This window comes from Cupressus sempervirens, chromosome 1 (assembly GCF_028749045.1).
Source record: "Cupressus sempervirens isolate cs-2001-9-10 chromosome 1, ASM2874904v1, whole genome shotgun sequence".
Taxonomy (NCBI): Eukaryota; Viridiplantae; Streptophyta; class Pinopsida; order Cupressales; family Cupressaceae; genus Cupressus; species Cupressus sempervirens.
The window spans coordinates 641,137,118-641,162,450 of record NC_143118.1 but is presented as its reverse complement, the minus strand read 5'-3'; positions in this window follow the sequence as shown (position 1 = coordinate 641,162,450).

The window sequence follows — 25,333 nt, the reverse complement described above, 5'->3', positions numbered from 1 at the left end:
AAAATGGGGGATGAGAAAATCTTCCCATAGGGCTATAGAGTGCTTTGAGAGCTTTTCACAAATGTAAATGGCTCGTCAATCGGAGCTACGATTCAAAAGTTATGCCTCCCGAAAGTTCAATTACCATTTCTAGATTCTTCTAATTTTGTGCCGACTTCTAATGCAACTTCTAGAGCCTTCTATTTGGTTGGTGGATGCCAACTAGCACTTTCTATAATGTATTCCCAATCCTTAACCCTTTGGGGTCTATTTAAAGACATTTCTGGCATTATAAAAGGAAGTTCAGAGTGGAGTTTGAGAGGAGGTACTAAAAAGAGAAATTATCTCTAGATTTATACTATTGTAAGCCCTTAGGGCATGTTTTGAAGTCTATTTTATCTATACTAAATGTATTAGCATATTTATATAGTTAATAAAATTTACCCCTTCCTATTGTGTCCATTCTGTTATTTGGCTTGACCCCATCAAGTGGTATCAGAGCGGGTTTTTCTGAGTGTGTAGACAAAGCACTGACTGTAAGGCAGTTTGCACTAAGACTGTGTGGTTGTGGGTTTGAGTTAAGAAGATGTCTCCATGAAGAGAGCATGGTGGAAGGGTTGGAGCTATTAATCCTGAGGAGGTTAGAGCCCTCCAAAGGCAGGTACAAGTGTTGCAAGAGGAGCTTCATAGAGGAACAAATGTTAATACAGGTGATGAAAGTGAGGACGACAATAAAGAAGAAGAAATTGGACCAAAAGGAGAAGTTGATAGGGAAGTTCTGAATCAGGTAGAGGAGAGGCTTTTTAGGGCCATTACTAAGTTTGGAAAAAGACCTACAATTGATGTGGGTATATTTTCAAGAAATCTGAAACCAGATGAGTTGATCGACTGGATCAATGAACTGGAAGAGTACTTTGAGTATGAGGATATCAGAGATCTAGATAGGGTTAAGTTTGCAAAGGCCAAACTAAAAGGACATGCCAAAATTTGGTGGCAAGAGGTTCAATTAGAAAGAAATAGAAGAGGAAAGAATAATATTACAAGGTGGGATCGCATGGTGGACAAACTAAAGAAGCAGTAAAATCTTGTTGACTACGAGCTTGATTTGTTTAAGAAGATGAATGGGTTAAAGCAAGCAGAAAAATTAGTCTAGGAATATATAGAGGATTTTTATCAACTTTTGATTAGAGCGGGGCATGTAGAAGAAAATAAGGAGAAGGTTGCTCATTATACTAGTGGGTTGCGACCTAGCATCTAGGAGGAATTAAGTGTAGTAAGAATGACCAGTGTTGAGGAGGCATACCATTTTTCCCTATGAGTTGAAGAGAAGCTAAATAAAAGGTTTGAAGGGAGAAAAAGAGGGTGTGGTCAAGGAGGAAGGGGTGGCGGTAGGTCATCTGGAGGTCAAAATGAAACCCAAAAGAAAAATGAAGATGTGGGTACTAGCACAAACCAGAGTAACAAGGGTTTCAACCACTCTCGTGATCAAGACTTTGGAAATCAGAGAGGAAGAGGTAGAGGACATGGACAAGGAAGAGGAGGCTTCTGTAGTACATGTTTCCATTGCAATGAAGAAGGTCATCGTGCCTTTGAATGCCATCAATGACAAGGAATGACAGATAGGAGAGCTGAGGGTCAAGCTAGGGTTGCTCATGTGGATGAGGATGCACAATAATCACATTTAGAGGATGCAAAAAGAGGAGAGACTTTAGTAAATGAAAGGGTCCTACTAAGTGGTGAGATTGAACCAAGACAAAGGAGGAGTTTATTTCGTACCAGGTGCAAGTGTGAGGATAAATGTTGTGATATGATCATTGATGGTGGTAGCACTAGTAACTTGGTATCAGAGGAGATGGTCTCTAAGCTAAAGCTCAAGAGGGAGAAACACCCCCAGCCCTATCGAATTGCTTGGGTGAAGGATGATCATAAGGTCCTAGTAAGTGAACAATGTTTAGTGAAGTTCAAAATTGGGAGTTACCATGATGAAGTGCTCTATGATGTTATTACAATGGATGTTTTCCATCTATTGTTGGGTAGACCGTGGTAGTTTGATAGGCATGCAGTACATGATGGTCGTGCAAACACCTACTCACTAACAAAGGATGGAGTTCACCACAAACTGAAGCCCATGAAAAAGGAAGGCAAAAATGTATGTAGCAATGCTAGGATTTTTCTTGTTGATGGAAGGAAGTTTTTAGATGGCATGAAACATCAACGTATGTGCTATGCTTTGATTCCTAGGAAAGATAAAGAAGGTAGTAGTGAAATACCACTTGAAGTTTCAGATTTACTAGGTGAGTTTGGAGATATCATCTATGATAATGTTCCAGAAGGATTGCCACCGGTAAGGCAAATTAGCCATCAAATAGATTTAATCCCAGGAGCTAGTTTTCCTAACAAGGCTCCTCACAAGATGACTCCTACTGAAACTAAGGAGCTAAACATATAGGTTTAGGAGCTATTGAGGAAGGGGTTGATTCGAGAGAGCCTAAGTCCATGTGTAGTACCTGTAGTACTGGCACCAAAGAAGGATGGAGAGTGGAGGATGTGTACAGACTCTCAAGCTATAAATAGGATAACAAGTATCAATTTCCTTTGCCAAGAATGGATGATCTTATGGACTGCTTGAGTGGAGCTCAGTACTTCACAAAGATAGATCTCAAGAGTGGCTATCACCAAATATGGATACAAGAAGGAGATGAGTGGAAAACTGCCTTCAAGACTAAGGAGGGTCTTTATGAGTGGTTAGTCATGCCCTTTGGATTTTATGGTCTGGTTAGTTTTTATAGGAAGTTCATTAAGAATTTCAGTGGCATATGTGCACCCCTAACTGACACAATAAGAGGGGATAGAAAAGAGTTCAAATGGACTGTGGCAGCTATGAGAAGTTTTGAAATGCTGAAGAAGAAGGTGGCAGAACAACTTGTGTTGGCACTTCTAGATTTTAGAAAGGTGTTCTAGGTGGATTGTGATGCTAGTGGTAGTGCTATTGGAGCTGTATTGAGCCAAGGTAAGCCTATTGCATATTTTAGTGAAAAATTGAATGATGCGAAGAAGAAATATTCTATTTATGATCAAGATTTCTATGCAATAGTTCAGGCCTTAAAGAAATGGAGGCATTATTTATTGCTAAAGGAATTTGTTTTGTATATTGATCATCAAGCATTATAGTACCTAAATAGCCGAGGTAAATTGAATCAAAGGCATATGAAGTGGGTAGAGTTCTTGCACAGTTATACATTTGTGTTGAAGCATAGAAGTGGAAAATCTAACAGGGTTGCAGATGCACTAAGCAGGAGGCAGTTGTTACTTACAGTAATGTAGGTTAAAGTAGTTGGGTTTGATGAATTCAAGAATCTGTACTGTGAGAATTTTGATTTTGCTAAAGTGTGGAAAGCTTGTAAAGAGCCTGTTGCTGTAGATAGAACCAAGTGGCTAGACTATTTGATTCAGGATGGTATGTTGTTCAAGGGCAGTCAATTGTGCATTCCAAGGAGTTCCATGAGGGAAAATTTGATTAAGGAGAAACATAGTGGAGGGATGGCAATACATTTTGGTCGAGATAAGACCATTTCCATTCTCAAAGAACATTATTTTTGGCCTCAAATGTCGCAGGATGTGAAGAAGTTTGTACAAAATTGCTAGGTTTGTCAAATGGCCAAGGAATTTAGTCACAATACTAGACTATATCAGCCATTGTATATTCCATCAAAGCCATGGGAGGACATAAGTATGAATTTTGTTCTTGGATTTTCAAGGACACAAAGGGGTAATGACTCAGTATTTGTGGTAGTTGATAGGTTCTCCAAAATGGCACATTTCATTCCATGCCACAAAACTCATGATGTTGTCCATATTACAGACTTGTTTTTCAGAGAGGTGGTAAGACTACATGGTCTCCCAAAGAGTATAGTTTCTAACAGAGATACTAAATTTGTGAGGTATTTTTGGAGAACATTATGGAAGAAGTTGAGAATAGACTTGAAGTTTAGTTCTACACATCACCCGTAGACTGATGGATAGAATGAAGTGGTAAATAGAAGTCTGGGTAATTTACTAAGATGTTTAGTTGGGGATAAGCCCAAGGGATGGGATTTGATTCTACCACAGGTAGAGTTTGCTTACAATAACTCTATAAACATGAGTACTAGTAGATCACCATTCCAAATTGTATATGGAAGTAGCCCAAGGACTGCATCAGAATTGAGGAAGATAGAGCAAGGGGAGAGGACAAGTGTTGAAGCTAAAGAATTTGCTAAACATATCAAGCATCTACATGAGGAGGTCCAAGAACACATTACCAAGATGAACCAACAATATAAAGCTAGGGCTGATCAAAGGAGAAGACATAAGGAATTTCAAGTAGGGGATCTAGTCATGGTACACTTAAGAAAAGAAAGATTTCTAGCCGGTACTTACAACAAGCTGAAAATGAAAAAAATTGGCCCCTACAAAATTTTTAAGAAACATGACTCAAGAAGTGCATATGAAGTAGAGTTTCCAGATGGAATTCACATTTCTCCTATTTTCAACATTACAGACTTAACAGAGTATCATGATGATGGTTTAGATGAGGAGCTGATGTTAGAGCCATGTCCAATTCCTACTTCTAAGAAGGAGGAGATAGAGGAGATTCTAGATAGTCATGTGGGTAGGAGTACTAGAAATAGGTAGTATGAAGAGTATATGGTCAAGTGGAAAGGACGGTTGATAGAGGACTCAAATTGAATATCAGCAGCTAAGGTTTCCCATTTGGGATTTCCTCTACCATTCATAAAGTGACAGGGTCACTTTTCAATCTAACCTGGGTGTCTGATGTAGGAGCATCTAGAGGTATAAGGGAAATCCTGTGTCACCCAAAAAATGTACTTAGACTTAGTTTTTTTTTCATGTGTTTTCATTTCTGGATACCCATTTGGGTCAAATAAAGGTTCCAACTCTCACATTTCGACTACTAGTGTTCTGGGTTAGAGTTTTTAATCACCTTGGGATATGTGTAAATGCCAAAAAATAGGAGTATGTAATTAAGCCATCATTTTGGTGAACTAAAAAGTGTAAATTGGTCAGATGATTGTCATTGTAATTTAGAGCATTCGTGAAAAAGAAATTTATCGCAGTTTTTCAGTTTCTGGAGACATCCTAAGAATGCTTCAAAGTTAGGTTAGGGGTATTAAATGACCTTCAATAGGGCCAAAAAATGGAGGATGAGAAAAGTTTTCCATAGGGCTATAGAGCATTTTGAGAGCTTTCTGCAAATGTAAATAGTTCGTCAATCGAAGCTATGGTTCAAAAGTTATGCCTCCCAAAAGTTCGGTTACCATTTCTGGATTCTTCTAATTTTGTGCCAACTTCTTATGCAACTTTTGGAGCCTTCTATTTGGTCAGTGGATGCCAACTAGCACTTTCTAGAATTTATTCCTAATCCTTAACCCTTTGGGGTCTATTTAAAAACATTTCTGGCATTGTAAAAGGCAATTCGGAGTGGAGTTTGAGAGGAGGTATTAAAAAGAGAAATTATCTCCAGATTTATACTATTGTAAGCCCTTAGGGCATGTTTTGAAGTCTATTTTCTCTGTACTAAATATATTAGCATATTTACATAGTTAATAAAATTTACCCCTTCCTATTGTGTACATTCTATTATTTGGCTTGACCCCATCATATATATATATATATATATATATATATATATATATATATATATATATATATATATATATATATATATATATATATATATAGTAATGTAGATACCATCTTTCTTCTACTGGATCTACAATCCAACAATGAATTTTATTTCTCCAAACACAAAAATCTCAAATTCTTTACTCATTTCTTTTGAAAATGCCTTGCATAATTCATCATTTCCTGTGAATGAAGTATTATCAATGAATATTTCTACCAACACAATCTTTTTGTCTGGTCCTTCTTTGATATACAAACTACTATTATCATTTCTTCTTTGAAAACTAATTTATATCAACTAGTTATGAAGTCTTTCATACCAAGCTCTGAGAACTTGCTTGAGACCATATAATGCCTTGTATAATTTGTAGACCATGTCCTTTTTGCTAGGATCTACAAAACCTTCAGGTTGTTCAATGTAGACTTCCTCATCAAGAATTCCATTCAAGAATGCAGATTTTACATCCATTTGATAAGCTTTAAATCCTCTATGAGCTACATATGCTAGTAAAGTTCTAACACCTTCTAATCTTACAATAGGATAAAAATTTTCACCATAATCAATACCTTCTTCTTCAAAATAGCTTTTACATATTAACCTTGCTTTATTTCTAAAGAAAATTCCATCTTCATCTAACTTGTTTCTGAATACCCACTTTGTGTCAATTAAATTTTTATCCTTAGGTCTAGGAATAAGAGTCCAGGTTTTGTTCTTCTCCATCTATTCTACCTTTCAATTTGTTTCTTGTCATTGTTCCATCTAATTTGTCTCCAATAATCTAATTAGGTGCATGATGCCTTATGACATATCTTGTTAACATAGGTTCTTTGGATTTGGAGTGTGTTTCACTGATTTCATCATGAACTTTAGTATTAAGCTTAGGTCCCATAGTTTGTGACTCAGGTCCATCAGACTTGGTTTTCTCTTGTAGTAGCTTGATAGCCTCTGACTATGACTCAAGTCCTTCAAACTGTGACTCAAGTTGCATTGTCTAGTAGCTATTGAAGATTTTGGAGACTTGGGGAGTGAACCTCCTTTTTTTTAGATAGATTTGGTAGGGTATCAAGTTCATAGTAAATAAATCTTTTTTAATCCTTAGGTTCTTTGTTGCTTTCTTCTTCACTCTTTTCTGAAAACTCATCAATTCTCACATGTGCACTTTCTATGATTTTATGAGTGGACAAATTCAAATATTTGTAAGCTTTACTTTTGTAGGAATATCTTAGGAATATGCCTTCATCACTTTTGACATCAAATTTACCTTTCCAAGATTCTTTCAAGATATAAAATTTTTTGCCAAATACTTTCAAGTAACTTAAATTAGGTTTGTAGCCATACGATAGTTCATAAGGAGTTTGATTTGATTCTTTCTTCAATTGTACTCTATTCAAGGTATGCACTATAGTGTTGATTGCTTCCTTCCAGTATTTGATTGCAACATTCTTTTCTATCATCAATGTTCTTGCACAATTCATGATGGATATGTTCTTTCTTTTAGGTATACCATTGCATTGAGGTGTACAATGAGCTGGTACTTGTCTTTTAATTCATTTTTCAATACAAAATTAATTGAATTCATTGGAAATGAATTCACCACCTCTGTCTAATCTCAAACATTTCAACTTCTTTCCAATTTCTTTTTCTACTCTTGCTAGATACCACTTAAATTTTTGAAAAGCTTCAAATTTTTCTTTTAGATACATTACAATCATCATTCTAGAATAGTCATCAACAAAAAAAAGAAAAACTTTTCTCCACTGTAACTATCTATTCCAATAATTCTACATAAGTCTATATGCACAAGATCTAAGACTTCTTTAGAATGATAGTTCTTGCTTTTGAAGCTAGTCTTTCCCATCTTACCAATTTGAAATTTTTTGCATAGACCCATATTAGGTTTCCTCAAGTGAGGAATACCTCTTACTCTTTTTTGTTTTCTTATCTTAACCAGGTTATCAAAGTTTACATGACATAATCTTTGGTGCCATAACCAGCTTTCTTCTACTTGAGCAATAAAACATGAACTTTCACTGAGATCTAGATAGAATAGGTTACCTTTTGTTTGTTTGCTAGATCCAACTAGATTTCATTTTCCATCCAGCAATTTGGCCTTCCCATTCATAAATTCTAGCTTGAATCCAAGGTTAATCAACTATACCACACTCAGTAGATTATCCTTTAGTCCTTTAACCCAATAAGCATTGTCACATATAAGTTCATTGGTTAATGAGATAAACACTTTTAATTTTATGTAACTAGGTTCATTGTTTCCAAATCTCACAATACCACCATCATAATGGTCCATGTGCTCAAACTTTTTTTCATTTCTAATCATATGATGTGAAAGGCCACTATCAATAATCCATGTACCATTGTTTCTAACATGGGAGATAAGTGTCATCTTATCTCCCTCATCATAAGATTCATATTTTACAACAATATATACCATTTCATCTTCACTGTTATTAGAATCTTTAGTCATAAAACAAGATTTCTTACCTTTTTCCTTCTAGTCCTTGTAGTTTTTAAATTCCTTCTTTCCTTTGCACTTATTTTTTTCTTTCCATTCTTGTTTTCTATGTTTGGGCACCTAGCAACAATGTGACCAACTTCTTCACAAGAAAAGTAGTTTAATTTCCTCTACCTTTGGAATATTTCCTTGTAGGTAGGGCTTCGACAACTTCAAGATCACTATCAAAAATTTCTCCTTCTTCTTCACTACCTAATTGATTGTCCTTTAATTTCTTACTCCTTTTCTTGAGTGAGAGTTTGGCTTTAGATGCTAACTCAATACCTTTGGAACTAGGAACATAGTTATCATAGTTATCCAACTCAAAAGCCATCAATCTTCCAACTAGAGCATCCAAAGATATTTTTCTATTTGGATCACATCTCATTTCTTGAATAGAAAACAATCTAATTCCATAGATAGGAAGAAGGGTTTTGAGTACCTTTCTCACGACTATTTTTCCTCAATGTCTCCTCTAGATGCTTTGATTTCACTCACATTTGCTTTGATTTTTTCCACATATTTTGAAATGTTTTCATCTGATCAAATTGTCCTTTGAGACTTTCTATTTTATCTCTTCCCACATTACCATCTCCTCCATAGATTTCTTTCAATTTGGTCCACATATCATAAGTTGTAGTATAGTCTTTGACTTCATCAAATTCAGCATAATTAAGAGCAGATGCAATGTCAATCATAATGATGTTATGATTTTTCTTTTTAGCAATATCTTCAACTAATAACGTTCCAATAGGATTCTTGTAGTCAGTATCAAGATATTTACAACTTGAATCACTAATGGTTTCCAAATGTAACCTTACAAGTCCTTGCCATGCTACAAAATTGTCATAGTTCAACTTGGAAATCTCTCTTCTATATGACATCTTGATCTTTAGCTTAGGTCCTTGAAGCCTTCTCTACAAGCACCAAATGCTCTGATACCAATTGTTGGAAATATAAGAGGATTAATTAAGAGGGGAGGGGTAAAAAAATTTTTAAAAAAATAAATCCTAGATCCCTTAGATGTTAGTACAAAATAACTTTGTGAAAACTTAATTTTGCTGATGATTGGTAAATACATTGAAAAATGTTGTAACTCAGTAAACACTAAAATAGCTCAGTAAATGCATAACATGAAAATATTTAAGATTTTATCTATGATTACTATTACTTTAACTAAGTTACAAACACATAAGGGAGGTAACATGAACACATTTGACACCAAGATTTAACGTGGAAACTCAATTTGGGAAAAACCACCAATTGCAACCAATTATTAATTTTCACTCTTCTAAAGTGAGCCTTGTTACAATCCAACCCTATTAAAGGATATAAAACACACTATTAGGTGTGATCTTATTAGAGGATTTAATCACCCTATTAAGAGTGGCATTGTTAGAGGTCTTTGGATAATTCAATAGAAATGCCACCTTGTTAGGGGATTTACAAATAGCTACTAAGCCAACTTAGTTAAGAGATTTAGATCACTTCTACAATGGTTAGAGAGTAATAATGACATGACCTAATTTGGCTGCAACTAAATTTCTTATTACAGATCTCAATTATAACTTGTATACTTGATCTTTCTTGTCAAATATATCTTTTCAGCTCTATTAGGATATTATACTTATCCTTCTTATTTACTTCCTCTTAACATCATCAAATGTTCAATTATCTTCTCTGCATTCACACTTTCTAAATCTCAACTTGACCTTATATTTATATCTTTCATACTGTCAAGTCAGCTATAATATAGCTTACAATAATTCATATTCATCTCCTTAGTCGGCTAGAACCAACAAACAATTCAATTGAACTTAATATGCCAAAATAAGAAAATTCTTTGATAGATGACTCTGCTCGGTAGACACTAACTCAAAAATAATTTTCCTATATTAACCAAGTGAACTCAGTCAACACTACATACTAACAAAGTTCCTTTGGTAATTGAGTGAGCTTGATTAACACTGGTTTCATCCAACATTTCCTTCATTGATCTCAATTAGCACTCAATTTTTACAAACTTTCCTTTGGCACCTAAGTAAACTTGGTAGATACTATATTCTGAAACTAGGAAAATTATGGAATGATTGGTAGACACAAAAAACTATTTTCAATGCCTGAGTGAGTTTGGTATACACTGACTGTATGCATGAAAATGTGGCCTATGCTAACACACACACTTCAACATGGTCTTTATATGTGGATTCATCCTGGAATGAACATTGGATTATTCATCCGAAAATCAGCCAGCAAGATGACCTATTGCCTTCTATCTAAAGTGAATTGCTTGTCAGATATCCTTAGATTCAAGGTGTTTAAGCAACCAGACCCTGTAAGAATGAAGGATTTAAGAAATGAAATTAATCTATATGATTATGCAGATTAATCTAGAATGAGAAATGTATTCTAATCTAAGAAAAAGTAAAAGAAACTAGATTAAGCATATGCATATTATGCTAAATGAAATTAAGCTAAGAATGAGAATGTATGCAAGAAATGTGAGCAAACATGAGTATGAATTGCAATAGCAATTCAAAGTAAATTCTCCAAATTCATCCTCCTCAAAATGAAGAGATGAGGGTCTCTTAAATAGACTTTCCTGAAATCCATCAACGGTTGAGATCAATTCGGATCAACGGTAAGGATTGAAGATGAGGTTCAGTCATAAAGGGAGATTCCCAAATTAAAGGAAGTTAACAGATTTAATTTGAGTAAAATAAGGAGTTAACTGATTTAATTTGAGTAGAAAAAGGAGTTAACTGATTTAACTCATTTTTGATCAATAGTGAATTGGAAATTTCCCTTTTTGAACTGAAGAGAGATTTTGTTGAGATATTTAATTTAATAAAATGAGATATGCTCTCATAATTACTTTTTCTATTTAATTAAATAATCTTTAATTAATTAGAGACACTTTTCTTATTTTATTAAATAACTTCATTTAATTAATTAGGAATGGCTTCCCATTTAATTAAATAACTTTGTTTAATTAATTAGAAGTAAGTACTCCATTTAATTAAATAATTTCATTTAATTAATTAGAAATACCTTTCCCATTTAATTAAATAATTACATTTAATTAATCAAGATAGGCGTATTTATTAAATTAAATAAATTTAATTCCATAGTACATTAGCCTTAGGATATAATTATAATTTAATTAAAGTATAAATACTTAATAATTAAATTATAATTAAATCAAGTAGGTTTAATGCAACTAATATGAGTGCGTACTATAGGAATTAAATAAGAAATTTGATGAATGCAGATTAGGGTTTTCTACATCTGACAATTAAGTCAAGTAGAGAATAGCAGAATGAGAATTGCCTATTAGAATAGGTCTTAGGATTGATTAGAAATAGACCAGAATTGGTATCATGGAAATGAACCAATTTTGGGGTATTACATTTTGCCCCTCTTTGAATGAATGAGTGAGCGGCACGTTCAATTCAAAGAAAATCAGAAAGCATGAGGTGAAGATGAGATTGGTTCCAAAGTTGATGACACAGAGACCAATTGATAAGCTTTTAAGGACTATCTGTAGAATAGAGCTTAATCCTAAGGAATCCAAGTAGAGCACTTAGATACCTAAGATTGATAGCATTTAACAGACTATCTCCAGAACAAAGCGTAATCTTTAAGGATCCAGACAGACCATCTAGATACCTAAAATTGATAGCATTTAGAAGACTATCTCCAGGATGGAGCTTAACCTTCAAGGATCTAGATAGAACACCTAGATACCTAAGATTGATAAAAGATAACAAGGTCCAATCATGAGTCATAGAATCATCCTCAGAACGAGGCTTGATCCTCAGGAGTCAGGGTTTAGACTATCCCAATACCTATCTATCAAACTCTGATAAGAGTTGTTATAAGGTTCATGAATTGATGAAAAGATAAGATAGATGGCAAAGATGCCAGATAGAAGGGAACAAGATGCCCCAAGTGATAAGGACATAAGATGGGAACTAGATGCCCCAAGCAATAAGTATTTAATGATGTAATCATCCTACCCCCTCGGGAGTAAAATCGAAAGATGACACACCAAAAATAGATGTGAAGCAATATAATAGTAGATACAAAAGAAATCTGAGATTCAGCAAAATGTAGAAGAGATCAGAATGATCTGAACAATAAAGAAGAGATCAGAATGATTAGAAGAAATATGAAGAGATCAGAATGATCTAAAGAAATATAAAGAGATCAGAATGATCTAAAGAAATATGAAGAGATCAAAATGATCTAAAGAAATATAAAGAGATTAGAACGATCTGAAGAAATATGAAGAGATTAGAATGATCTAAAGAAATATGAAGAGATCAAAATGATCTGAAGAAATATGAAGAGATTAGAATGATCAAAAGAAATTTGGAGGTTGATCCAAAGTGATTTCGAGATCCAAAAGACTAAGTTTGAGTTGAAAAGATTCCAAGAATTGCAAAGTATCAGAAAGATTTGGACTGCACAAAAAAATTTAAAATGCAATTTGAGCCACTTAAGTGTGTCAGATTTTGAATTCGATCCCAAAAAATGGGTTCAGAGCAAGCAAAGTAGCCAAGAGGGTGATTAATCAATCATTTGTGCAGTTCATGAAAGAACATGATACTTTGAAGAGATCAACAATCCCTCATCAGAGAAGGTGAAAGTAGATTTGTGATTGAATCGCATGCTTATGCAAGTGAAGTATGTAATGCAAGACTATGTTAAATGCAACCCTAGGTCTAGTTACCAAGCCTCGATATTTAATCATCACCAAATATAGAACAAAGCTCATAGGTCATACAATTCCCACTGACATTGCAATCATGGAAATATGAATATAACATATGTTATTGGTTTGTCGGGATTAAATGTAAGCATTCAAGGCACAAGAAGCCAGAATGACCAGAACATTTGTCCCTTTTAATGTAGCAAGTTAACATAAGCATCAAAGCATAGACACTAGGACGACCTGAATATTGCTTGCATGATAGGTACACCAAACACATGGGAGATTCCGCTTATGCTAAGTATTCATTATTCATTCTTTCCATAATGACCCTTATGTTCATAACTTGAGACAAAAGTGTGCTAGATATACTTGCAGTGACCCATATGTTCACTTAATAGGATGAGTATTAGTATGTACTATAGCATGAAGAGTTCACTCCAACAAACAAGGAGAAAAACCAATGTCATTGACATAACTATATAAAAGGAGTTGAGGTACACATGGCCATCCAATACGAGATGGAGGCTCTTATGGTGGACACCCCTCTTATAGGAATAGATCAACTTATTAGAACTAAACCGCAAACAAAAAGCAAAGAAAAAGATCATGCCCCCGATCATTACTTCTCTAGTCAAAGATGACATCATCGAGTTGCTTGAGGAGATATAATAAAGCAAAACAAAGCAAACAAAGAAACTGCTCAGCATATCCAAACAAGTATATCATTTTTTTTTTGAGTTCAGTGTTTTTGGGATTGATGTCAAGTGCCAATGTCCAGAACATGTAAGAAAGAAATCTCTTCAGTAGGGTGACAATAGTAGGCAGACGCAGTCAGAATGATTGGTGACTGAGTTCAAAGAGGAATCTTCATGATGAAGAACCTAAGAAGGACTAAGTGATAGTAGATAGACACAGCCAGGATGACTGGTGACTGACGCAAAAGAGATCTTCCAAAGAGGAATCTTGAGACATGACCCGACCAACGGTAGGCAGACACAGCTGAAACAAATGGTGATCATTGTGAAAGAGATTCTATGAGGAGAATCTTGAAAAGAGTAACACTTGAGATAGTAGGCAGACACAGTCAGAATGACTAGTGACTGTTGTGAAGGAGATTCTATGAGGAGAATCTCGAAAAGAGTGACACTAGCAACAGTAGGCAGACATAGTGGGGACCACTAGTGACTGTCGCGAAGGAGATTTTATGAGGAGAATATTGAGATGAGTGACAGTAGAGGGGAATGCCCCCGAGCTGAAACAAGACTCAATCCATGGATACATGAGCTGAAAGCAAGAAAAGCAAAAGCATGAAAGTGATTGTATGGAATAGCCAGAAGATGCACTGCAAGATGGAGCATTGGGAACAAGAGGCACCTATTTACCAAGTTTTTACCTTCTTGGCAAGTTTTCTCTTCTTTTTTTTTTTTTGCTACCATGATACCTGTTTCCAAGTTTTCATCAATGGCACTATTTTTTGTTTTTTCAATTTTTTTGTATTTTTCTCATTTTGATTTTTTTTGTATTTTTGAGAATTTTTCACTTTTTTTGGTGTTACCAAGGTGCCTATTGCTAGGTTTTCACTAGGGTAACAAAAATTTTCAGGACTTTTTTGATTTTTAGGATTTTTGCAAGATTTTAGAACCTTTTCAAAGATTACTAGCTCTCAGGAAGGATTACCTTGATTTTGTTCCAGTGTCTAGCAAGGTGTAGGAAAATATGTAGTAGCAAGCAAGTGAATGGAAAGACAAGGAGTATGAAGCAGTGAATGTTAGCCTCAAGGAAAGTCTTCATAAGATTACCCAAGCTAGGGAAAAAGATATAACAATATAAGCTCATGGTGTAATGAAGGGTATCGTGTAAGTAATCCAAGAAAATGACCATGTCAAGAGATTGCTAAGAATCAAGTTTTCTTCTTTCTTTCATTGATCAAGACCAAAGGGTTAACTTAATAGGATAGAAAAGTTAGTTATGCAGGTTATGAGCAAATGACTTCAAGAATGAGGACATCTGAACGATAAGCAAGATCATGATAGGATGTCATGGATGGAAGAATTATGCATGACGCCTGTTTACCAATTTTTCATCATGGTACTTATCCAAGGTGCCACAAGAAGTGGTTTTCACCATAGGATAGATTTATTTATCTTTAATTTTGCTACCAAGGTGCCTGTTTCCAGGTTTTCATCGAGGCACATTCTTTTCTTTTTTTCTTTTTTTTTTTCTTTTTTTTCTTTTTTTTTTTTTCTTTTTTAGAGTTTTTGGAAAGAATTCAAGCCTTCTTCAATTTGAATAGTTCTCCTATAAGAAAGATAAGTTATGATAAGCCAAGGCCAGCAAGGTACACTCAAAGATGCTGATAAGGTAATGGAAGGGAAATGATAGAAAAATGAAAGGTAGATGGAGGATAAGGTTGTTGGTTTTGGAAGAATGAAAAAAGCAAGGATGGCAAGCAGACATAAGATTTAGAGGATCTCATGAGGGTGGATGAGATATTAGGCAAGATCAACATTGACAAACACCTTGAAGGGTAGTGGAATGATGGAGGAAATATGGATGAAATAGATTGAGGCTTAGATATATGAGGTAGCAAAGCCATTTTGGAGAGGGGTGGAGTAGAAGGTTTTGAAACATTTTTAGGAAGATGTTGGGAAGGAGATGGAGTGGAAGCCTTTGGAAGCTTGAATGTCAACTTTGATTTGTTTTCAATATTCAAGTCCTTCAAAAGAGACTTGGGAATCCATATAGCTTTTGATTTTTCATTAGATGCTTTGGAATGCATTTCTTCAATAACAGATTTAAGAACCCATACTTTCTTTGGTTAAGCTCTTTGAATAGTGGACCTTTGCGGTCTCTTTTCTGTATTTTCCTTCTTGACATTTACATGTCGATTAGAGGAGACATAGTGAACTTTTGAGGATGGATTCATGCACTTGTGTTTGAGTTGATCATCCAAATTTCTTCCAAAGGACTTGGGACTTGTGGAGGAATGAGGCCAATGTGACTAGTTTAGATGGAAAGGTGAATGTGAAGAGTTCAAGTATGTGTATCTTTGTTGATCTTGGGGTAGGGTAGGAGGAATGTGTAATGAGCTGAGAGGGGAAGTAGGAGATAGAGGAACATAAGGTCCCAATATGGATGGAAGACTTGAAGGATTTAGCTTAGATGGATAGGGACCAAGGATAGATTTAGAAGATGTGAATGGACCATGAGTATGGATATCAACATCTTTAGAGTGAGCAATATGACCAAAGCCATCAATAGATTTATGAGTAACTGTTATAGGAGCAATGCCTTTGACAGGAGTATTTAAAGCTTGAGCATAGTTTGAAAGTGAATGTAGCAAGGTAGAATAAGAGAGCGAGGGAACACTTTTCTCTTCAAAAGGAATTTTGGGTAACATAGGAAAAGTATCCTTCTCTTGATCTTTTGTAATCTGCTTAAGGATGGTGGAAGGAATATCTTGATCTTGCTTAGTAAAGGTGGATGACATGGGAGATGGAGGACTATTTGGCTCTTGAGATAGAGGGACGAGATCCTGGAAGACTTGAAAGGGGATGAAGGAATATTGGTCTTGATCAACACTTGTTTCTTCATCATTTAAGTGGTCCTCTTGACATGAAACCAAATCCAAGGATAAGGGAGTATCTGAATCTGTATTTAAATATATTTCTGGAGGCTCCATAATAGGCTTTTGAAAGGACAATGGAGCAATTCTTGGATTGGGAATAATAGGAGAAGCAACACATGGAGGTTTTGGATCTTTGCTTTGTGTAGCATGGGAGAGGTTTGCAACTAAGTAAAGATTACCTTGAGTTTACTTTAAAGGTAGTCCTTGAGGGTACACATAGTCAACTGGGGGAATAGTGGGTTCTTTTGGTGAATATGTGTTGGAAAGATTGGACATGTTAGAAGGTGGATGTATGTTGGAAGAAGTAGAAGTTGCATTCGAACCATTGCTAGACATGGTTTCATGATGTTGATCCTTCTTGAGAGTAGAATCTATAGTAGCTAAGAGTTTAGATTTTTGAATTATGCCTTTGTCAAAGAGATCTTGGATCTTGTTTTTCAGCTCCCTACAATGCAAAGTTTTATGTAAATTATGTCTATGATAGGAACAATAGTTACTCATAAAGGAAACTCCCGCAAAAGTGACCTTAGGTAACACAATGAGTTTCTTTTGAAGAAGTTCTTCCAAAGTTGATTCATAAGATCTTCCCAAAGGGGTAAAATCACACTTTGGTTTAGGTTCCCAAGGTTTTTCTTCAAAGATATTTCTAGATTTCTTGGGTGTATGTGAGGTGTTCTCAAATGTCTTGGATTCAAGATCACAAGAATGTGATTTTTGGTTGTCATATAAGGAAGGGAAAATTTCTCTCAAGGAGAATTTTTTCGATGATGTGTTTTCCTCTTCTTTTAGTTTGTGAAGTTGAGAGCTCATTGATTGAATTTGTTGCTTCATGTTTGCCATAAGTAACTTTTCTTCCTCACTAGGAATATTGGATTTAGCATAGTTTTTGTTAGCCATTTTGATGTACTATGTTTCAAGTATTGATAGCCAAGTTTTAGAACATAAGTCAAGTTGCCACAGTCATAGACAATGACAAAAAGCAATAGCTTAGACAAGGACCACACTAGAACATAGTCTCAGAAAAGAAAGATAAGAGTGCAATATACTAAGGTATGAATAGTCTGATTTGAAGGCTAGAACAGCCAAAGACTATGACTATCATGACACAGAGTACAACAAGCACTAAAGGAAAAGAGCAAGATAACTGAGAGACAAGACTAGTTAAAGTATGGATCGCAAGTCATTAGCTAAGCAGGATGCCACTATTTGGGACTATTTTCAAATAGAGAAATAGTAAACCAATGTAGGAAACAAACTTGGTATAGAGCATAGATAGCTCTAAGAAACTAACTTGATAGTTTAGACTCAACATCTCACATGAAGATCCTCTAAAAGGCGCATGAGAAAGTACACAGGGCCATGCAAAGACTCAGGATAGCATAAAGATTTCACATGAGGATGTGTTGTAGGCCATGCAAAGTAGTGCAAGGTTAACTTGGATAGCATAAAGATCTTGCATGGAGATGTGAAACTATTTGCACGAGAACTTGGACAAAGCTATGTGAAGAAGTAGTAGGACAACAAGTATTCACGCAAAAGTTTGCAAACTATGTGCGAAAATGGAAACCAGACTGACAATTGAACTAGATTTTGAAAAGATTTTAGACAGTTTTGGATAGATTGTTGATTCATTTCAGTAACCAGGAAAATAAATAGGCATGTAGAACAACAAGCAGGTGATTTCAAGCACGTCTGAAAACAATGAGCAAGAGCAAAAGCAACCTTGCGCATGAACAATCAAGTGGCTTAGTTTGTGCTAATCCCTAGGAGAGCTATTTGTGTATGTTTTCAAAAGGTTTTGCAATCAGGCATACATCCCTAGAAAATAAAAGTTGGCCTCTCTAAGGTTTTTAGTAATGGTTTTACTCTGCAACTTTTATGACTCACAGGGGTGACCTCCAATCTTAGCGCACCGAGGTTTTGACACAGTTTGAGAATTTAATCTTCAAGAGCTGTTGGGGAGATCTGACAACCCACAATGAACCACACCCGTGGAGATTTCTTCCATAAGGAAATTTATATAGCGATTGTCACTACCATGGCAAAAATGGCTATTACCACTTGAGGTTTCGTCAATGCAGTTTTCCCTGTAGAGGGATTGTCTGCTAGGATTAACCCTCTCTAAAGGTGACTGACTCACAATAGTGTACCACAAGGGGACTTAGCTTCTAGATCCAAGGTTTTGACACCTTTTCACTTTTCACCCAATCAAAGCAGATAGATTAATCTGACATGCTAAACTAAGAGTATCTATTAAAGATCTATGATATCAACTCCCAGTGATCTATCAACCTCTCCGGAGAAAGGATGCCTTAATCAACAAGTTGAAGATTCATCTATCTGTGAGATGCTCAAAGTATCCTCCCCACCTATAAGGAATCTATCTTAGAGAGGAGTTTCACTAGGAACCCACTCCCTCAAGATCCACAAATAGTGTTCATGGGGGCTTAATTACTATGTGTGTACAGATGTTAATTCTCGAAAGCAAATCTATCCAAAAGCAATCAAAAAGCACAAGGTGGTACACTTAACTCTTTAACTAATGCAAGGTGAGTCCAAAGATGTGGAACATTTAACCCCTCACACAAGCCAAAATGAGTCCACAACTCAAAAATTAGTGAGTTCTAGAAAGCACAAAAGGATTTCCTTGTGGAACATTTAACGCTTCTATCTTGTAGACCCCTCCCCTTTAACGTGGTACTGATCTTGCAACCACAGGGTGGAACGAGGGGCCGGTGGATTAGTGAGTCCAATAACCCAAGATAGCTAATTAGATTTATCACTAGTAACTAAGCCTACTAGATGAAAACTAATGGAGATCACAATCTAGTATCAAATTATGCATGTGTTGTAAAATGAGAACAAGGAAGGAAATACACACAAGCTTGACACAAGAGATGTTCATTTTAGCTACAAATGAAGTGTTATCAGTTAAAGAGAATTACTTGGTAATCCTTGCAACGCACTTAGTAGATGTTTTACCTATTTTTAGCAACTTTATCACACTTTTCCAATTGTCCTACAAACTGCTATTATGCTACAAAAAAAAATTAGAAAAATGGAAATAAAGGTGCTTAAGAGAAAACATGTTAGTGAAAACTGAAGCTTAACTATGGGAAAATAAAATTTAACTTTTTTTGTTCATTTTTATACCTAGAAAACCAAAAACAGTGAGCAGTTAGCAGAAAAACTAGAAAACATGAAAATCAATAAAAAATAGCATCTGTAGAGTCTCACGTGAAACTGTTCTGAGCCTGTGCGAAGTTATTTCTATATTGCGCGAAACTATTCGAAGCCTGCGCAAAGTTGTTTATGTCTCACATGAAACTATTTGGAGCCTGCACAAAGTTTTTTCTGTCTCGTGCAAAATTATATTTGGCTCGTGCAAAGAAACAAGTTTCGTGTGAAGTTTTGTGTGACCAAGAACTTTCTCGCGCGATTCGAAAATAATCTTCGTGTGAAGATTCTAGATCCTCACGCAAAAATAAATAGTCTTGTGTGAAGATTCTCGAATCTGTATGAAACAGTACAGATAGAGAATAAAAAATGATTTGAAAAAATTGAAAGAGGCCAGAAAAATTGATTTTCGGGCCCCACGGTGGTCGCCAAAAATGTATGTGTGAAAATGCGGCCTATGCTAACACACACACTTCAACACGGTCTTTATATGTGGATTCATCCCGAAATGAACATTGGATTGTTCATTCAAAAATTAGCCAGCAAGATGACCTGTTGCCTTCTATCTAAAGGGAATTGCTTGTCAGATATCCCCAGATTCGAGGTGTTTAAGCAACCAGACCCTGTAAGAACAAAGGTTTTAAGAAATGAAATTAATCTATATGATTATGCAGATTAATCTAGAATGAGAAATGTATTCTAATCTAAGAAAAAGTAAAAGAAACTAGATTAAGCATATGCATATTATGCTAAATGAAATTAAGCTAAGAATGAGAATGTATGCAAGAAATGTAAGCAAACGTGAGTATGAATTCCAGTAGCAATTCGATGTAAATTCTCCAAATTCATCCTCCTCAAAATGAAGAGATAAGGGTCTCTTAAATAGACTTTCCTGAAATCTATCAACGGTTGAGATCAATTCGGATCAACGGTCAAGATTGAAGATGAGGTTGAGTCATAAAGGGAGATTCCCAAATTAAAGGGAGTTAATAGATTTAATTTGAGTAAAATAAGGAGTTAACTGATTTAATTTGAGTAGAAAAAGGAGTTAACTGATTTAACTCATTTTTGATCAATAGTGAACTGGAAATTTCCCTTTTTGAATTGAAGAGAGATTTTTTTGAGATATTTAATTTAATAAAATGAGATATGCTCTCATAATTACTTTTTCTATTTAATTAAATAATCTTTAATTAATTAGAGACACTTTTCTTATTTAACTAATTAGGAATGGCTTCCCATTTAATTAAATAATTACATTTAATTAATCAAGATAGGTGTATTTATTAAATTAAATAAATTTAATTCCATAGTACATTAGCCTTAGGATATAATTATAATTTAATTAAAGTATAAATACTTAATAATTAAATTATAATTAAATCAAGTAGGTTTAATGTGACTAATATGAGTGCATACTATAGGAATTAAATAAGAAATTTGATGAATGTAGATTAGGGTTTTCTGCATCTGACAATTAAGTCAAGTAGTGAATAGAAGAATGAGAATTGCCTATTAGAATAGGTCTTAGGATTGATCAGAAATAGACCAGAATTGGTATCATGGCAATGAACCAATTTTGGGGTATTACACTAACTAGCAATGATATGACATTTTGTGTAACATCAAAGACAATACACAATTAATCAATTGTTTCAATAGAAACTTCATATTGATGTACATATGTAGATGCCAATTTTTTTAAATTAAAAAGAGAAAACATGTAACATGTACATATTTATATGCCATATTTTGTATAAAAATATGATAAGAGATGTCATATATGCTATTTAGATGCCAAATTTTGTATATAAAACTGATTAAAGATGTAAATATTATACATTATTGTTATAATTTTTTTATAAATTTTTCTCTTGAACTCTTTTTTGTGGGTTTGATGATATCCTTGAAAAAATATTCAATTATCTTCAACTTATATGGATTTAGATTATTTTTGTCTTACATTTTTTTCCCAACTTTCTTAAAACATCAAGAAAATAAATTATAGATTTGGATACCCATTTGGCTTCTCTACAACATATGAAAATATTGGATAGGGTTATTTTGGATCATTTCCTTTCTGTCAAACTATGACACCCCTTTTTAGGCTTAAAATAGGCCACTTTTACAAAGCAAGTACTCTAGTGTAGGAGCACTAAAGGATTTCCTAGAAAATCTAAGTTTTCATGTTTTTGTTGGGTAACTATGAGTCTTAGGGAATTTTGGATGTGTTGGATATAAGGTCATGTTGACCATAGTAGGAGTGCAATGCAGAATTTGGTCATAGGTTCTCAAAGCTTTTTGTTAGGTGCAATTAGGGGCTAGTAAGTTGTAAAGCCCTCTGATTGGCACAAGGCATGATGATGATATCATCATGAGGTAAATATGGTCTAGGTAGTGTTAGGGTGAGTTTTTTTACCATAGGTAAGTTTTTTGATTGTAAGAATTTTCCTAAGGGCAAAATTCACCTAGGAACTAAGAACTCAAACACAAGCACAATTGTAGACCCAAAATGGATATGATCAATTAATCAGAGTATGTCTGAATACATTGCTTTGTTCAAAATGTGATATTCAACACACTAGGAGTGCCTATATATAAAGGCCTTTGAGATACATCTAGAATGCCTCATAATCAGCACCATGATATGTCATACAACAAAGCACATGTACACTAGATATGGGTTATCCTCCATTAAGCACGAAAGTAAGTGTGGTGATGAGAGGATAAGCCTACAAGGGTGTGACATGTAAAATAGTGTTGTAGACACCATGTGCTAGAATAGAGTTGCGTACTCCTATGTTGTCTAAATGAAAACTCACAAAGGTGCGCAAACTCCTAAGTGTCTCACAAATAAAAATAATAAAATAATGCAAAATAATTAAATAATGCATTAACCTAAGTAAACTTAAGTAAGTGTAATAAGTAAATACTTATTTACACCAACACCCCCCCTTAAGTGCAACTTAGGGGAATGCCCTTAATCTTACAAAACTACGATGAAGATGCAAAATGGGTCCTAGATACTAGGCCATGCTAGGTACCCATGTACATAATGAAAATGCAATCTCCCATAAAGTGGGGAAAGAGGGAAAACCTCATGGCAAAAACCCTCCCCCAAAAAGAGAGATGAATAAGGATGTATGGATGGATGGAGTAATCAAGACCCCCCCATTATGACATACATCCATGTATATACAAGAAAGAATGGAGAAGGACAAAACCTCCTATGAGGAGAAAGTCCTCCCCAAAAAGGAGAAGAAAGAGACAAGGTAGTCCCCTCCCCTTAAAAGTAGTGTGCCGATCAGTGAAGAATGCTCTGATGTAGAAGCTGATCCATGAACTTTGTATGATGTTCCTCCCCTTTGGAAGAAACAAGAGCAAGGGTACCTATGAGATATGTCCCCTATATGGAGAAGGAATCTCTATGATGATCAGTGTCTCTAAAGCCTATTCAAAAGTCCTGTGTCAATATTGATGATGGCTTCCTCCAAAATTGTTGAAGAGAAGTGCAGATCAAACAAGGAGTGTGGTCGAACCTATCTTAGGAAACCAACAGTCTTCTCAAATGTGAGAGAGACCTCCTACAAATGTTGTAAAGAAGGATCCACAATCACACCAATCTGGAAGGATTGATCATGTAGAGCATGGAGTTGAGGGTCAAAGTGGGCCCTCACAACAACTGTAGAAGACTTCTCAGCAAAGAGAAGCGAGAAATCATCATAAAAGTCTCCCATATCTACTGTGTGTGACTCCAAGAACATAACTAAAATGTCTAGCAAGAAATCATCACATGGAAGACCATGAGTACCCTATAGTGCTGAAGTACATGAATCTGTCACTGTGGAAAAGGATGGAATATTTGCCTCAAAAAGAAGACGAATGTCATCAAGAATGTCTCCCACATCTTCAATGTGAGACTCAATGAACAACTGTGCAATGTCTGAAAGGAAGTCTTTGCATGAAGGTAGAGTAGGAAGACATAAAGTATCCTGTTGCACTGATTCTGAAGCATCTGTGGCTGAAATAGGATCAGTAGGAGCAATAGGAGCTAGAGGTGTGATCTCATTTGAGGTTGAAGGAACCATAGCTGGAGTGACTGGATGTAGAAAGTCCACTGGAGATGGAGGATCACATGGATCTCCATATGCTTCCCAAATAGATCACCAAATATCACAAGGAAAATGTGCCAATCTAAGAGGACCAAAAGATTCTCTACTCATACTTTTATGTAAAAATTGATTAAGCTTGATAATATATGTCCAATCAAAATGTGGTGTCATTGAATAGAGATAAGGAAGCAATCCTAGATGTTCTCTTAGATGGTCAATTATCAAAGTCTTCCATTTGTAATAGTTCCTTGTTGTCAATTGTGGTCTAATACCAAATTGAAAAATTTGACAAGACTCCATGAGATCAATCAATGAACCCCCAAAGAATCAAAGAAAACCCCTTGAAAAAGATGTTGTTGACACTTGAAAGCCACTTGCCAATTTAGGGCCTATTTCTAAAAGTTGTATTTTTGTCTACAAAATCTATAATCTAATTGCATATCTATAAAGTAGACAAAAAAATATGCACTTTAAAAAAAAATAAAACTTGATTTGGAGTCCAGATGAGCCCGTACCAAGCATTTTAAGTGGCAAAATTTGAGATTTTGAAGTTGTAGAAAAATTCAAAAACATAGATCTCAAACCACCTGCACCAATGTGTAGATCATGAAATCCTACCACACAAAAAAAAAAAAAATTCTTGCAAAAAGGAGTTCGTATGAGGAAGATATCACTGTTTGAAAATCACTGCTACTGTTATTTTTTCTGAATTACTGCCACGCCTCCAAAAAACAAAGGGCTCTAGATTTTGCCTCAGATGTCTGATTTGGATGAAACAAAATCTGATCTAGAGGTTTTTGGACCTTCTAAATGTGATGCAAATATCACATTTGCACCAACAAGCTTTAATCTTCACCTGCAAAAAATCTCTCCTATGGCCCCATGGCAAAAAAATTTCCAAAAAATAATGCAAATCTGAAAAAATAGCAGAGATGCAAATGAAAAAAGTAGATTTGAGAATTAAATGTACAGATCTGAAATGATCATATCAATTTTGCAAATCAGTCCTTCAGGTGCAAGTTTGCAAAAATAAAATTGCCTCACAATAGAGTTTGGCCTAGGGTAGGCAGCTTTGTAGCCAATTTTCACTGATTCAGCATTTCAGATGTAATGGTGAGGTCAGATCTAGTGCTGGACACTCTCAATTTTTGCAGTACTCCAGATTCAAGCTGAGGTGTTGAAGCAAGTGTGGTCTCGAAATAGCTATGTGATGAGAAAGTCTCCAAGTTGCTCTGATACCATGTAAGAATTTGCCTAAGGGAAAAATCCACCTAGGAACTAAGAACTCAAACACAAGCACAACTGTAGACCAAAAATGGATATGATCAATTAATAATAGTATGTTTGAATACATTGCTCTATTCAGATTGTGATATTCAACACACTAGGAGTGCATAAATATAAAGGCCTTTGAGATAGATCTAGAATGCCTCATAATCAACACCATGATGTGTCATACAACCAAGCACATGTCCACCAGATATGAGTTATCCTCCATTGAGCATGGAAGTAAGTGTGGTGATGA